This window comes from Hipposideros armiger, unplaced genomic scaffold, assembly GCF_001890085.2.
Source record: "Hipposideros armiger isolate ML-2016 unplaced genomic scaffold, ASM189008v1 scaffold_183, whole genome shotgun sequence".
Lineage (NCBI taxonomy): Eukaryota > Metazoa > Chordata > Mammalia > Chiroptera > Hipposideridae > Hipposideros > Hipposideros armiger.
Genome location: NW_017731533.1, coordinates 326,059 through 338,421, shown reverse-complemented (window position 1 = coordinate 338,421; position 12,363 = coordinate 326,059).

The window sequence follows — 12,363 nt, the reverse complement described above, 5'->3', positions numbered from 1 at the left end:
TATGGAAAAAGGAGCCCATGAAGGCAAAAGTTCCTAGCCTTCAGTGATTAATCAGTCCTTGAGTCTTACTGATTCTTGCATTACATTTACCCCTTTCCTCTTTATTTTTCTTCGATGTGATGAGCTTAATGTAGTCCCTCATTACCTTACTTCTAAATATACCTGCTGAGTGCTATGGGTATTCTAGGGTAATACATGTGATGGGTCAGACAGAGAGGAGGTCCTTCATATTTATGAGTGTAAAAGGTAAGTAAACCCAATTTTCTGCCTCATAAAAGTAAACTAGAGTAGAATGAACATTTGTCTTGCAATCAAGGCAACAAGTGGCTGTGATCTTGATAAATCTGAGTCTTGATTTCCTTACCATTAAATTGGTTTAATATTCACTCTACCTTCCTTACAGTGTGGTTGTGGGGACCATAAGAAAGAACAGAATTGAAGTAATTGTGTAAACTTTAAAATGTTATTCTATGGTAAGGAAGCTCTGCTTCCCTTGTGTCAATTCTTGGGGATCAACAATGTACACAGCTTCCCTGAATTTATCAAATTCAAGCCCTGACTGACTTCAAGGCTATCTTTAACTTGGTCCCACTCTTCTGTCACCCTATTTCCCACCAGACTTCCATATGCTGGTCTCTCAGTCCTCAGTTAGCCTCATATCCACACCTTGGCTCATAACAACCCATCATTGAAATGCTTTTCATGGCCACCTCTAATTCTGAAATGTATTGCTCACTCTGTGTATATTTTTCCAATTGGTTTCCATCCTCCTTAAGGAGAGATTTGATTCTCTTTATCCCACAGAGTCTGGAGCAGCATCTTGCATCTATTTTAAGTAATTACTAGATTCCCATGACTTTGGATATGCTGTTCCTCCAACTACGATATCTTCTCCTTCCCAGATACCTCTCCACAGCCCACTTATCTTCCAGAGTTTCACTCAAAGCCTGAATTCTTCATAAAGCGTTTCCACTACTGCGCCCCTGGGACTTCTTTCTTTGCTGAACTTCTGTTGCACTTCCTGAATAGTTTAGCACCTGGTTGCACAGCTTGTGCTTTTCTAGAAGTGAAAGAAGAGAATGTGCTTAGGTGAAAGCACATTGTAAAGGAATTAGAAAACGTTTTGGATGGCACTTTTTGAGTCCAGTGTATATTTTGCATGATGAAAAATAACTAAGGGAAGATAATCTTCATTAAGAAATGCAACATAGGGGAGATCTTAAAAATATATATTTTTTAGTGTTGTTGTTGAGAGAATAGCAGCTTAGGATTCAAAAACTACCAAGGAAATTAAAATGTAGGCATCGAAGGTCCTAATATGGCCTTAGAGAAGCTGACAACAACAATATTCTGTGTAATCCATGAGTGGTAACCTAACTCTGCTCCAGGAACTGTGAGCCAGCCTGACACCTCCCTTCCCTGCCTAATTGTTATGATTAATTTTTGTACTTGTAACACAATACTTGGCTCTGTGCTATAACAGGGACCCACAGGTCTCAAAGCTGTTCAATTCCTGAATAACTAAAGAAATTCATGAGTGACCTAAGGTGCTGAACAGCCTTTATGAATAGCAACTGGGTGTTTGGGTTGAATGTGAGATGTTTCTGGATTCCTGATGGTATAGGTATGGTGTGTGAATTTTTTCTGTGGTATAAGGGAAATATCTAATGACAGCATATTGCTTATTTTGGACCATTTTGAACCTGGTTTTAACATTAGGAGAAAACCACACCACATCTGCTAAGTAAAGAGCCAGACAAGGCATTTCATTGCAGTCTGGGTCCCAGTGAATGCCTGTGGTCCACCTCAAGCCTCGAGTCCGGAACCTGAGGAACACGGATGGCTGATGGATAAGCCACACAGGATGAGCTCTCCAGGGCACATGTCAGCACTGGGACTGGAACCTACAAGCCTGGGTGGGGAGTGCACGAGGGGGTGCAACTGAACAGATCAATGCCACATTTAACTGTATTGACCATTGATATACCGCAGTTTGGGGACACTCAGGCATTTTAAGTAGTAGGGCAAGACATTTGGGTAAATTGGCATCCTAGAGGCATAGCTATAACTCGCCTCATCCATAAATACCCTTTAACATAACTACTTTTTCTTTCTCCCCCTTTCTCTCTCACTCCTTCCCCTTTCTCTCAATCTCTCTGATGTGTACACATACCAGAAACCTAGAGACATTTCGGCTAAATATTTGCCAACAGGCTTAAGGCAAAGGAAAAAAAAGCCCTCAAATGACAAAATAATGACATTACTTCTGAGAGAATGATGTCGTAGCTATAAGTCAGAGAAGTGCCCAGCATAACTTACTGATAACTCCTGCCATTGATAGGTAAACGTGTCCTGATCTAGGGCACAGGCGCAAATTGAAATGGATTGAAGGGACTTTGGGATGTTCAATTCTAGGCTTCTCATGACCTCTCTGAACCAGTGGCTTTAGGATCCCAAGTTTTTCAGGTCTCTTGCTTGATCCTGTAAAGGCCAGTTGCCTCACAAAATGGAGACTTGGGCATGGAGAGGCCTTCCTTTGGAGGTCCATCTATTTCATGGAAAGGTGCTATGCCATGCTCTGTGAAGCAACCAGTCTGTCAGGATTAACAGCAGAGTACCTACCTTCCAAACGACACCAGAAGATAAGAAAGAAAGGAACCCCTCTGCCCACCGCCTCTCATTCCAAATAAAATTAGTTTGTATTGACTTGCTTTTCTTTCCTTTGCTCTCTACTTTCCACCAGAAGTTGCTTTTTGCATTTGGAACACAACCAAGCTTGACTTCTATTTGGCAATCCTCAATAATCGGCATGCATAGGTCTCTCTATGAATGGACAGAGCACAGAAAAATTATGCAGCTATCTTTTTTTGGATTAATTTTTGAAGTTGTTGCATTTTTCTGAAAAAGAATTGTTGCAAAAAACAAGAAATTCAATGAATGTAGTGAATAGATTGCTAAGTGAAGAAATCAAATCAATGAAACAGAAAGAAAACAGGAAGAATTTTTAGAAAACAAAAAGAAAATAGGTAAAAGGATGAAAAGAGAGAAAATAATAGTTTTGGAGCGCATTTATTAAAGATACAGTCAAAATAAAGATAACAGGCTTGCTGATAAAACAGACCAAATTTAATATAAACAATAAGAAAACACTAAAGGAAAATTTCTTGACCTAAATGAAGACTGCAATGAAAATGTTTAAAACGATCTAGGTAAAATTCATGAAGACACACTCCTAGAAATCATACTGAAAATTTTAAACACTGAAGGCAAAGAAAAGAAAATCCTGTAAGCATTTAAGAAAGAAAGCCATGAGGCCATAAGGATAATCGGAGATATGCCCTTAAAACAGTAACTAGTAGAAGAGGATTGTGCCTGTATGGAGAACTTTCAAGGGAAATGTGCAAACCTGGTGAGGCAGAAACTGATCCTTGTCCCCAACTACTCACTCTTCCCTTCTTCCTTTTTGAAACAGAAGCCCTTGGTTTTAGCAGGACACTGGGCCTGCCAGATAAGCACTACATTTCACAGCCTTGTTCCAACGTGGGTGTGGCTGGATGACAGTACAATCCAGTGGAATGGAATAAAAAGTGATGTGTCATTTTAAAGATGAAGCTGCTTGAGTTGGGCTTTCTCTTTCCTTCCCTCAGATTGGAATGTCAGCCTGAAACACTGGGAGGAGGTCAGTACCTAAGGAGATGGACGGGCTAGACACTAAGGGGCCTGGGTCTCTGAGTGACTCTGGGTTGTGGCGCTTTCTAGCAAGTCCTGACTATTCCCTTTGGGTTATTATATTTAAGAGAAACAGTCTCCTACCTTGTCCTAACACACAATGCCTTGTTATGGCAATGTAGCCCGTGTGCTAACAATGAATGCCCAAGCCTTGTGCATACAGACAAGTTGTCAATCATGTATGAATGATGTCAAAGAAAAACTTTCCCACAAAATGGAGTAACCCAATATCCTTTTGACAAATGGTTTTGTAGCAACTGGATATCTATAGGCAAAATAGAAATTGTGACCTAAACCTAACACCTTATACAAAAATTAACTGAAAATGGATCAGACTTAAATTTGAAATCTAAAACTATAAAGCTAGAGAATTTAGAAAGTCTTTGGGATCTAAAGCTAGGCAAAAAGTTTATAAATATAAAACCAAAGTACAATCCATAAAAGGAAAAACTGATAAATTGGACCTCATCAAAATTAAATACTTTTCCTTGGTGAAAGCCCCTGTGAAGGGGAAAGACAAACTACACACTGGGAGGAAGTACTTGCAAACTATGTATTTCACAAAGATTAGTGTCTAGATTATATAAAAACTCTTGGGCCGGCCGAGTGGCACATTGGTTAAGAGTTAGCTTGGGATGCCAGCTCTGAGCAGCAGGGCCCGGGTTTGGATGCCACATGAGGGCCAGTAACACTGCCCTCTACAGCTAAGATGGGGAACAACAGCTCCACCTGGAGCTGGGCTGCGGTGAGTTGCTGGCGACGGCGTGGGCTGCAGTGGGCTGCCATAAGCTACTGTGAGTGGCTGGCGGCCAGCGTGAGTGGCCGGCAGCTGGTGTGAGCTGCCAAGAGCCTCTGTGAATGGCCATCCAGAGGCCCATGACCAATCTGCCTCACCTGGGAAGAGTACAATGATGGTGCCAACTTGGGCCAGTGAAGTGATGTCCTCCACAACTAGACTGAAGAACAAAAGGACAGCAACTTGTCTGTTCCCCTTCCCCGATTCCCCAATAAAATCTTTTAACAAACCCCAAAAAACTCTTAAAACTCAACAATAAAAAACAAAACAAAACAATCGAAGCAGAAAGTAGGCAACAAACATGGAGACATTTTACTAAAGTCAGTATACAGGTGGAAAATAAGCCCATGGAAAAGTGTTCAACATCATTAACCATCAGGAAGATGCCAATTAAAATCACAATGAGATATTACTACACATTTATCATAACAGCTAAAATAAAAAAGTGACAAATGTTGGAGAGGATGTGAAAAATCTGGATCACTCATACATTGTTGGTGGGAATGTGAAATGGTACCAATTTGTGAAGAAGCTTGGCAGTTTCTTAAAAACTACAGATACTATTACCTATAACCTAGCAATTGAACTCGTAGGCAGTTACCTCAAAGAAATGAAAACGTATGTTCACACAAAAACCTGTACACCAATGTTCACAGGAGCTTTACTTGTAATAACCCCGAACAGGAATTAGTCTTGATGTCTTGCAACAAGTGAATAGTTAAACAAATGGTGTTACATCCATACTGCAGAGTATTGCTCAGCAATTAAAAAGGAACAAATTATTAATACACTCAACAACTTGGATGAATATTCAGGGAATTTTATTGGGCAAAAAGCCAATCCCCAAAGGTTATATGATTCCATTTATGTGACATGTATTGGTCTCAAAGGCTGGGTAAATGAAAATATCTAGGTTAGGGTTTCTCAACCTTGGCACTATTGAGATTTGGGACTGGATAATTCTGTTGCGGGGGTTTTCCTGTGCAGTATAAGATGTTTGGCAGCATCCTGGACTCCTACCCACTAGACACTGGTAACAACCCCCGAAGTTTTGACAATCAGAAGTATGTCCATATATTGCCAAATGTCCCTTGGGGTGCAAAATTATCCTGATTGAGAACCACTGGTATCGATAATGACAGAGGAAGGCGAGAAATAATCCCCACAGAGAAGGAGGGAAGCATGGGTGTGGGTACTGAAGAAATTCATGTTAATTTACAAATCAAACATGAAAAACATTAAATCTAGAGAAACAGGAGAATCCTGAGGTAGGGTTGTTAATCTTCTGACTGCAAAGAAATATTTTGTGCATAGTTGGTACCAAAACACTCTCTAAAGAGCAACAGAAGGTTCATCCCTAAGGGCCAAGATGACTGCTTATTTTGTATGAATTTCTATATTTATGAAGGGAAGGAATAAGTTAAGTGGTTGGCAAGAGAAGTCAAAATTCTAGATGTTCATTTGCCTGATTGCAGACCTTCTTAATCATATTCTTTTTCCATTTAATGTTGCCAAGTGAATCTGAGTATTCCTTATGGACTCATAAATATATAATCCTGGGACTCTTTTTAGCTTAGTAGATATTTCTCTAGGGCCAGTCAACATGGTCAATCAGATCAGCTATTATTGCATCGGTCACAAAATGGTCATTTTAGGTCGACTGTGCAGGATCCAATGGGTCACTTACTATCATAAAAGCTGAGCAAATTAAATTGAGGGTTGAAGGTTAATTACACAGAGTCACTTAGATTCAGGGTTTCCCTCTTCTTTTTTCTTCCCGTCTCTCATTTTCAGCCCCTATTAATTTCTTTTCCTCTTTTTTATAATAACATTTTTTTCATGGGTTCAGAGAAAAAGGCAAGGGGTAAAGTAGAGCAGTTAATATGGGGAAAGAGCAATATAATTTTGACAGAGGTTGGGAAGGAATTGTAGTGTTTTCAACAAACAAAACCTGAAGTCTCCATATAATCATTGGTCTATTGTGAAGGGAATTCTTTTTGGACTAGACATTTGTGCTGCTGGGTGACAAATTTATGCTGCTTGCAATATTTATCTTTTTTAAATCTTATATTTGTCAGCTTGTGGTCTTATTATGGATTTTTTTTTTCATGCACTTAGACTAACTGCTAAAGCAATCAATAATGGTGTGGTTTGTCCAGAGTTTCTGTGCCTTGTTTTACAGTATTTTCTATAATTAACATCTATAAAATGCCTGCATTTTGCAGTTTTTGTTGAACCAGTGATTAGTTTTATTTGAGCTCACAAATATAAAAATTCAACAATATCAACCTGATTTTGCTTTTTGTACACTCAGATGGTTTTACAATAAGAGGCAAGGTGGAAAATTAATGTAATGCTATATTTATTATGACGACATTGGAAGTGAATGTTAAAAAGGAAGCAGGAAGTTTGAAAAAGTTTTGATTATGTTTCCATAAATATTTGTTCAGAAGATGCAGTAAATTCTAATATGCTAAAGCTATTAAAATAAACCTTTTTTTTCTTCCCCAGGAGTTTTGCAAAATTTCTAACTACATTTCTCCCCTCTCCATTCAGAAGTATAAATTTGCATGTTATGAGGCTACTCTTTTCATAATTATGTAAAAGTAGAAAATTAAAGGCAAAGTTTTATGCCATGAACTATGGGTTTTGCATGTATAAAGTTGCTGATGGAATTAGAAACACAATAGAATTAGTGTATGAGCTCCATTTACTACACCCTGCTGGTTTCTAAGGAAGTGATCCAGACTCCACAAATTTTTGTGAAAGACAAGGAGAATACATTTCAGTTTGTAAGATAAAAATGAACCTTGGTGTATATTTGCATTTATTTTGCTTAAAAGAACTGAACTGTGTTTTCAAAGGTAGATTCAGAATCTGTTTTACTAATCAAACTCCTAACAAGTAGACCCAGGGTAAACCTTTACCCAGCAAAAAGTAAACATTGTTCAAGTTGATCAAACTGCTATGGCCTTGCTTAGTCTTTCCCTCCATTAAAATCAAAAATTGAAAATGTTCTGGAAATGACAACTAGGTAATTTCTCTGACTGAGGAGCAACTTTCTAGGAGTGCAAAGTTTATTGTCGTGGGGAGACTCTGAGTCACAGCTCTTGCCCAGGTGCTGTGGTATCCCCAATTTATTCTTCGGAAAGTTGTGTCTTCAGTTTCTTACCTGCAAAGTGAGGCGATTGAAATGGGAATCATTCACAGTCCCTTCCCGCATCACAAGCTGACCTGCTCTTTTAAGTGGGACAATTATGGCAAATAAGGGAAACTTCTGAGGGCAGTGAGTTGCTTTAGATCTTTTGGTCTTAATCTCAGACCCAAAAAGATGTAGATCTATTTGTTTTGGAGCTTTGTTCTTTTGGGAACTTATATTTTCGCTGCAAATTAATTTAAAAATTAAAAAAAAATTAAAATTATAGTTGACATTCAATATTATATTAGTTTCAGGTTTACAGAATAGTAGGTAGATGTTTATATAACTTACAAAGTGATCTGCCTGGTAAGTCTAGAACTCCCCTTACACTAAACATACTAGTTATTACAAGATTATTGACTGTATTCCTTATGCTGTTTTTTACATCCTGTGACTGTTTTATAACTGCCAATTTGCTATAAATTGATTTCTCCCTCTGACAGGGTTTCTTTTGAAACCAAAGGAAAACTAAATTCTCTGCTTTATTCCTCTAAATCTCCCTCATCCTTGAATTTTTCAGCTATCGTTATGACTATCATCTTCTAATTCAACCTTAGGAGAGAAGCATGAACCAGCTGAATAATAATAACAGCTTAGGGGGAAAATCTATGGTTGGTTGTTATAGTTTGTTGCTACATTTTGTTGCTAAAGAGATAAGTAGTTTGTGGCAAATTGTGGTGAGAGTCAGGATTTTGGCATAAGACAGATTTTGTAGACTCAGAAGAAAAAGTGTTTGTGTCTAGCTCTGAATTCGATCTTCTGATTAGATGGATGAAGGAAAGCAAACCTGACTTTTCTGTGTATTCATTCTGTTTCATCTCTGAGCTTTGCCTGGGTCAGGACATCTTACTCTTGAGTTGCCGCCTTCAGCCTCAATGTACTCCTTTTTTTTGGCGTCATTACCTAAATTCCTAAAACTTGATGTGTTTCACAAAACCTTTCCCAACTAGATAAAAATTGGTGTTTTCCAATACTTGCTCCTCTTTGACTTCCCTTCAACCCTCAGTTTTGGTACAGGAATAGAATGAAAGAAGCAATATATTCATTTTGCTTTAAAATGTTTTTGTTCCCCCTAATGCTTCTGAAAGGTTAGAAACCACTGTTGTGCCTCTTCTGCTTGGCATAGAGTCTCACTAAAGCTGAGGAAAATGTCCTTGAATGTTTTAATTTAATTTTCAAAACGCATGTTCTCCACAATGAATTACTCAAACTCTCCATTTTGGTCGTATGTAATTTTAACCCACCTATATCCCAGAGTGTAAAAAAAAAAATCACCTTTTTTTCATACAATCATAAACCAGACAATGCTGGGCAGGATGTGAATAAATAATAACTGTTTCAAGTGACGGCTGCAGGATGGATACTTGAGAGTCTTTGACGGGTCAGTGCTGCAAAAATTGGAGGACCTATTTTAATTTCCAACTTGAAGTAAGAAGCAAGTCTTCTCTATTAAGTGATGTTAGCCACCCCATGTCATGGTCCCAACCAGCTCTGTTACATCCTCTGCCCCCTGCCAGTGGCCAGAGGATGGAATCTGATTTGACACAGAGGGAGTGTAGACATATGAAGATTACGTTTTCCTGTTAGACAGCTACAGCAATATAGGCTCATGTGCAGAATTTTGCAAGGGTATTAGAGGAGCATAGAGGCTTCTGTAGAAATCCACACACAGAATGCTGCAACCAAGTGCACACAGAGCATGGGTGCATACAAAGCTAAGGGAAGGTACCAGGCTCTTGGAATCAAGAAGGAGATTTCTCAGAGAGACCACAGGACATAGAAGCAGTCCTTGGCCATCTGGAGAGATTTCACAGACTCTTTCTCTAGAGAACTGGGGACAGGCATCAACATCTGCTGTACATTCTTTTGGGTACATTGACTATAATTGACATAGGGTGCATTTTGTATTATCCCAATTCAGTTATTCCCAACAAATGTGTGATGCTTCAAGCATCCTCATAAACATCCTAGCGTTAGCTGCTGCAATACGTGACAACCCAAGTTTCAGTAGCATAACATACTAGAAGTTTCTCACTCACATAATAGCCCGATGTAGGTGTTCCTGGCCAGCAGGGACATTCAGTGACAACTTCCATCTGTGGATCTGTCCTGTCCTAGGGTTTCAAGCTCTCGACATTAAAATGCCAGATGAGGAAGCAATACTTACCTACATTGTGGATGACTCTTCATTACCCAATACAGCCTCAGAAAATAACTCTGAGCTAATCACATTAATTTTTCTAGTACCTGGCTTGGGGAAGGCCTGGATATAATTAGTCTGAGCTGCTGTAACAAAATGCCACCAACTGGATGACTTCTAAACAACAAAAAATTTTTCTCACCATTCTGGAGGCCAAGATCAGGGGGCCAGCATGGTGGGGTGAGGGCCTTTTTCCCAGTCACAGAATTCTGTTTGCATCCATGCTCAGTGAAAGTGGCAAGCAAGTTCTCTGGGGCCTCTTTCTAAGGGCACTAATCCCATCATGAAGGCTCCACCCTCATGACCTAATCACCTCCCAGAGATCTCACCTCCTAATACCATCACGTTGGGCATTAGAATTGAACATAGGAAATTTGGGGAGGACACAAACATTCAGACTTCAGCAACCTGTGAGTCAATATAGAAAATGACACCTGAAGGTAAATCTGTTGGAGTGGAAAAATCTTCCCTCTGGGGAAAGTTTTCTTACCTTTAAGAAAGAGCCAGAAGAGAGTTAGAGTTTTTCTTTTCTATTTTTGCTCTGAATTGTTGTGCCTGAATGTGATGCCAGTGAATATTACAAATTAAGAATAAAGTGAATACTAACAATGGAAAAATGAAGAAATGTAAAACATTATTGTTAAGCTGCTGAGCCAATCTGGAGGCCTCCTTACTTCTGAATTGCTTTTTTTTTTTTTTCAATGTGAGAATTAGCAAAAAAAAAAAATCTTTATTATTGTAGAAACTCTATGTCAGGTTTCTATTTATTTCCCATCAAAAGACCCCTTATATAATATAGGAACCCCTTTTTCATGGTGATGCGGGAAGTAAAACTTGATTAAATAATTTTTGTTTGCAGTCATTGCATGCAAGGCACTGGGCTAGGTTCTGTACGGTGTTGTAGTTGTGAAAAAGCAGAATTTTTTCGTTCTTAATGAATTCCCAGCACATTTCAGATGAGTGATATGGTTTGAAAAGTTGCTGAGAATACTTGTGTTTTCAACAGCCCTCTGGTACTGACTGTTTCCCATGAGCAACTGTTTGGTATATTCTGATTTCTGCATTCAAATGTATCCTTTGGTTTATTACTGAGATTTATCTACTTGTAATTATAAGAGAATCCATCGAGAAATGGAGCTGAAATGAATCCAGGGACTTTTGTCAATTTTTGGAATATTATTTACAGTAGTCCCCTCATACCCATGGTTTCACTTTCCATGGTTTCAGTTACCCACGGTCAACTGCAGTCTGAAAATATTCAATGGAAAATTCCAGAAATTTTTAATTGTTCTTAAGTTTTAAATTGCACACCATTGTGAGTGCATGGTGAAATCTCCCTCCTGCTCAGACCTGCCGGAACATGAATCATCCCTTTGTCCAGCATCTCCTTGCTATAGACACTCTCTGCCCATTAGTCACTTAGTAACCATCTCGGTTATCAGATCGACTGTCGAAGTATCACAGTGCATGCGTTCAGGTGACCCTTTTTTACTTAATAATGGCCCCAAAGTGCAAGAGTAAGTGAAAAGGTGAATACAATACAATAAGAAATTTGAGAGAGCAAGAGAGAGATATAACTTCCACGTAAATTTCATTATAGTATATTCTAATTGTTCTATTATTAGTTATTGTTCTCAATCTCCTGCTGTGCCTAGCTTATAAATTAAACTTTATCATAGGTCTATATGTATAGCACAACATATGGTAGATACAGGGTTCGATATGTCCATGGTTTCGAGCACCCTCTGGGGGTTTACTTAGAATGTATCCCCCTCAGATAAGTAGAAACTACTATTCCAGGAATATTTTAATATTTGCATGTAAAACAATAAAGTGTTTGCTATTTACAATCTCACAACCAATCACATGTTCACTGTGTATGAGGAGTTACTTCATTGTCTGTTAAAGTAGCTGCTTAAACTGAACTGGTTTATTTTACATTCATTTTTTTTTCTTTTGCTGCAAAGAAATATCTTTTGGAGATATGTTTGGAGTAATTCCATTTTTGTTTCTTCTTCACTGTGCTGGGAACTGATCTGTCAGGGCCAGTGATCAGTATTTACTGTGTCTTTTGAATGTGAGCACACCCAAGAAGCAGATATTTACCTGTGAGAATTCCAATACATGAAATGAACTCACCCAAAGTATAGTCTTCTTGGTCTAATCACTGGTGAACTTGGACAGTAGGAAAGCGCATTGTTTTTGTTGTCTTTCTTTAGAAAAGTACATAAGGTGAATAGTGATTGCATGGTCTCCCTTATGCCCCAGTAAACAGTTTGCTTTCAGAATTAATTCAGCATTGACCTATTTCTGCATGACCTGCATCAGTCAATTTAATGATAATGGAAAATGCTTTGGGTTCATGAACAGCCATTTGGAAATGCTCAGGGTAAAAAACACAATGCTTCTGTTATTATACTATTAACTTATAAATTGGCC